At 35.1% G+C, this 4,906-nt stretch overlaps 1 pseudogene; it reads right to left on the bottom strand.

Annotated features, from left to right (window-relative positions):
• Window positions 1-2,241: 2,241 nt before the first annotated feature.
• Window positions 2,242-4,635, bottom strand: LOC114752726 (GDSL esterase/lipase At1g28590-like; annotated as a pseudogene).
• Between the last annotated feature and the right edge of the window lie 271 nt (window positions 4,636-4,906).

The raw sequence follows: 4,906 nt of genomic DNA, 5'->3' as shown, positions 1-4,906 counted from the left end.
TATTAGAAATTTCTTGTTTTTTTGAGAGTGTCGCATAAGTTGCAAAATCGTACCAATGTCAACAAGCTTTTTTAATGGTCAATGTTTGTTAATCTACTTATGCTGAGGTGATTATGCCATGTATTATGCCACATCGTAGTCATCATCTTCACTCTCCGCTCATATCATCATCATCCTCGCAACCAGGGATTGAAGAATAAAGAGAAGGTTTTGTCTGGCATTTCATCGGCTTCTTGCTAGCTAACACAAGAAAATCAATAACAAGGCTGAGGTTTGGATATCAAAATCCCAGCAGCACCAAAACGATTGCTCACAAACAATTGGTGTTAACAGTACCAGAGAACAAAAGCAACATTAAGAACAATAAAATAATCTTGACATCAAGATTTGAAGCAAAAACAGTGAAGAAATCCCATGGTCACGCTTCAAGAATTCAACGAGAAAAGCGAGAAAATCCGTATGAGAGACTTTTCCAATCCTCAAATAATTTGAATTTAATATCTGTTTCATTATAAAGTTTACAAGAAGATTATGGTCATTACACATTTAATTATTTTATTTAGTTAAGTAGGCTTATACACTATCAGTAATTACAAAGTTATAACAGCCTTTTAAGAAATGGAAGCATTTCACGTAACCTGCACAGTGTGCGATTTTATTTCAAATAAGAATTAAAAGATTTTGAAATTACACTGCAATACCAAAAGATTTCTAACCCGCATTACAAAAAAGAGACTTTAGGCGACGACTTTCGGCGGCAACAAAAGTGTCGCCGCTGAAGGTGGACTTTTTTAGTTGCCGTTGAAAGTTCACCGTTGAAACTAAGACTTTCAGCGGCGGCTTTTTTTTGTTGCCGTTAAAAGTATACCTTTGAGAATCATTAGATTCACTTTCAGCGGCGACGTTCTATTGTCGCCGCTAAAAGTCTATCAGTGTCACCACTAAAGGTCTGATTTTTAGCGGCAACTTTATAATGTTGCCGCTGAAAGTGTAATATAATAATATATATTTTATTTTACAATATTAATAAATAAATTCAATCTGGCTCAACAGCAAGAAGATTGGACACGAAAGGAGGTGGTCACGAGTTCGAACCTTGAAGAAGACACATTTAAGGTGAAAATATTTGGATGATGATGTGGCAGGGAGGAGTGATGTGGCAATGACGTGGAGGTGGCTAGTGATGATGTGGCGGCCAGCAGTGATAATGTGGCCTTGGTAAAGCCAATTCTTTCTTCTTAGGCATTACTTTCAGTGGTGACAAAAAATTCACCATTGAACATCCCCTCTGGCGGCGACAAATTGTTGCCGCTGAAAGCGGCGACAAGAATGTCGCCACCAAAAGCGTCTTTCAGCGGCAACATTCTTGTCGCCGCCGAAAGTGTCCTTCAGTGGTGACAAATGTTGCCGCTGAAACTTCTAAAAGTCGTCGCTGAAAAATACTTTCAGCGGCCACCTTTTTAGTTGCCGCCAAAAATTTTTAGCCACGGCTGCTACGGTAACGACTTTTTAAACTTTCAGTGGCGACTTTTATACATGTCGCCGCTGAAAGTCAATTTTTTTGTAGTGCCGGCCACTATATGCAGGGTCCACTGTGAAGAAAGGAGATTAAGGAGAAACGTCCATTGCAAGTGTAAATTTATGTGTTCCTTCATGATTAAACAATTCTCAAAATAATTAAACGACTAGATTATTTTTTTAATTCACCATGTTTTTGCTTCTCATTTTCTATGGTTCCGTGGTATTTTCAAAAGTTTTAGAATACTCCAGTCCATAGTACTTCCTTATATCCTTATTATAAAGGGTTAACAAGCTAATTCACAGAGATCAAGTAATAATAGTTATATCATTAAATATGCTCCAACAAAAATTTCCAAACTTACCATTATAAGGAATTTCGAGGAGCTAGTGAAAAGTTAGTTACATGGGTAATAATAATTTGTGACTGGGGGTAAGCTAGGAAAAAATTCATTAATGATTCTGTTTAATAAGAATCAAAATTTTCTTCCAGACAACCCCTTATAATGAAGACCAGAGAAAGTATAAGACATTCTAACCAATTTATCAACATCAAAAAATGATAGTTAACTTGTTAAATATGTTTCAAATTAATTTTTTTTCTTTTTACTTGAAGGTAGGCACTAACAGCCAGTTACAAACAAGATCAAATCCATGATCTCTCATTCATAGGAGGGCTTTCATGCCCTTGAACTACAATGCCATTGGCTCACCCCCTTCCCCCTATTTGTATAAACTCAGGCTGTTAAAACTTCGGAAGGCTTTATTCTTCAAGCACAAATCATCAAATTTAGTAGCAGCGTAGGATCCTTTTAACAAATATCTTGCGATCAGTTTATTCGCTGCTTCTGTCAAATGAACACCATCCCAGCTTATGTACTTTGAAGGATCTTCACAAACTTTCACTCCTTCAACTCCGCATATTTTTGTAATATCTACATTGTAGGCTCCTCCAGTTCCACAACGTACAAGCATTCAGACCCATAAAACCTGTTGCATATAATTTATAAGATTATCACAAATCAGAATGTTATATAATAACAAAATCAAATCTGCCATTATATTGTGAAAAATTACCGTAGTATTGACATTTGAGAAGGATCGTTATATTACCAAATTTTGTGGGAGAATGATAGAGTGGCAACGCAGCGTTATAATAATCAGCATATATGATATTGGCATGAGGATGAAGCTCCTTAAGATGATTCAATTCAGCTTGAAACCTCTTACTGAAGTATTCAATAAACTTGTTTAACCAAATCAAGCAGCCATATTCATTATAGTCCTTCTCATCGTCGCCCTCAAACTTTGTTAAATATGCCGCACCACATCCTAGTGGTAAATTTCCAGGAACAATGAGCGTTTGAGCCCCTACATCTAGCAAATCCTGCGACCAAAAGTACAACCTAAATCCTTGATGAAAAGTATTTCTCTGCCATGCAGCTTGCATATATGAGCTAAATAGCTAATGTTCAAATATTAAAAAAATTAATTAAGTTAATTATTTGTAATAAATATGTGTTGATTTTTTTAAAATATCCCTTTGATCATTATCCCATTGATGAAAACACCCTTTTCACATATATGATTTATACGGATAATTTGAGAAAAGATTTATAATTTTGGATGATAAAGTAAGGTTTTATAGAAAAACAAACATTCTAACTAGCTCGTATATTAACAGCGAGATGTTATGAGTCCCATCTAGGAAAATCTTACCAGTGTTGTGAAGTTTATAAGTTCAAGAGATTTTCTTCTAATTTTTTGAGATTGAGCTCTCATTTTGTATATACATGTGTGTATAGATTGTCCAGCTGAAATTAAATAATGGCATGACCTTTTCAAAAATCTCACCATTATTGTTGAAGAGATTGTATTAACGACATAAGGCACGTAAGTTTTGATCTCAGCTAATCTTCTTCCCCCAAACAAACATCTTTTGAAGTCATTGACTCCAATTTCTCCCACCAGAAAAAGTGACTCCTCAAACACTTTCTTACAGCCTGCAAGATTAAACAATATTGTGTGTCCCATAGCGTCCGTGTCAAATATGTCATGGGAAATTTGACGCACATTAACTAATAAACGTCCAATTATATTATGATTCGTATATTTTTCAAATTAGGGGTGGCAGTTGAAAATTAAAAAGAAAACAATATTATTATGAGATTTTGTTTTTGATCTCTTAATTTTATAAAGTGTCTTTTTAATCTTCTAAATCCCTTACATGTATAAGTTTATGTTTTAAAAATAACAATTATTGACACAAAATTATCATTTGAAACTAATTATGTTAAAGTTACAAGACTAAAAGAATACTAAAAAAATTAAAGAACCAAACTAAAATCTAGTATAAAGTCAAAAAAAAAAAAATCTGCACTTTCATAAAACAAAAATACAGAAAGGAATGTGCTTTTAAAATATAGAAAATTACATGGAAATAAGATCCCATGATAATATATCATAATGCAACATGCTTTATACGTATGTGAATGAAAGTTCTTGATTGATATGCGAAACATCCTTCAACAAATATAAATGAAGTGATAAGTAAAACTAGGAACTTACTTGAGGAAAAATTGCAAAGAGAAGGCAACAATTCCTTGAACCAACCCAATTGATCTTTTGAGAGAATCATTGGTATAGCCAGTATGGATACCTCTCTCTTCAAAGAAGCTTACACTCAAAGCCGTTGCTCCAAAAACAGCAAAATTTACTCCCTCCTCTTTGTTCCAATTTCTTACTTGGCCATTCTTAATTCCCAGATATGGTTTCACTAATGGAATGCTTAAAGACTCAGCTGCGTAACAAAAACAATTTCATGTGAGAATATATATCAGGAAAAAGTTGAAATAGACAATATTTTAATTCTCAGAAGTGCAAGGATAGTAAAGAGAATGGAACGAATGATCAAGTCCAAAATCTGAACGTTAGCGATGAAATCAATTATAAGACAGCCATCGAAGAAGCTGCCCCGGGGGGGGTGACCAAAGTAGGTTTCGCCATAGGGAGGAGAGCAGCTGCGCCTGAACTGCGGTGGTCGTGGAGGGGAGCTGTACACAAGTTTCCAGTATCGGTAATTGAATCACCGAAGCTGAAGATGGTGGTGTAGGGCATCCTATAGAATTGGGCATGAATGATAAAAACCTCGCTATATATAGTATCAAAGCTACTATCTTTGTTGTTGCAGAGTCTGAAATGGAGAAGATGAAGGAGAAGAAGCCATTAATTGTTGTGTAGGAATAATTAATAACCACTTCAACCAAAAGAAAATCTTAAAGGAACCAATGTTATTGAAGACTTCCACCGTAGTCAAACGCAGCGTATTGGAAAACTGGGAATTCTCATTACTAAATGGACAATTACACTGCCATTGGACTCACACACA

This window comes from Neltuma alba, unplaced genomic scaffold, assembly GCF_004799145.2.
Source record: "Neltuma alba isolate B1F8T4 unplaced genomic scaffold, ASM479914v2 tig00007525_pilon, whole genome shotgun sequence".
Lineage (NCBI taxonomy): Eukaryota > Viridiplantae > Streptophyta > Magnoliopsida > Fabales > Fabaceae > Neltuma > Neltuma alba.
Note: the sequence above shows the minus strand (reverse complement) of the source record. Positions and strands in the feature narration are given on the sequence as shown.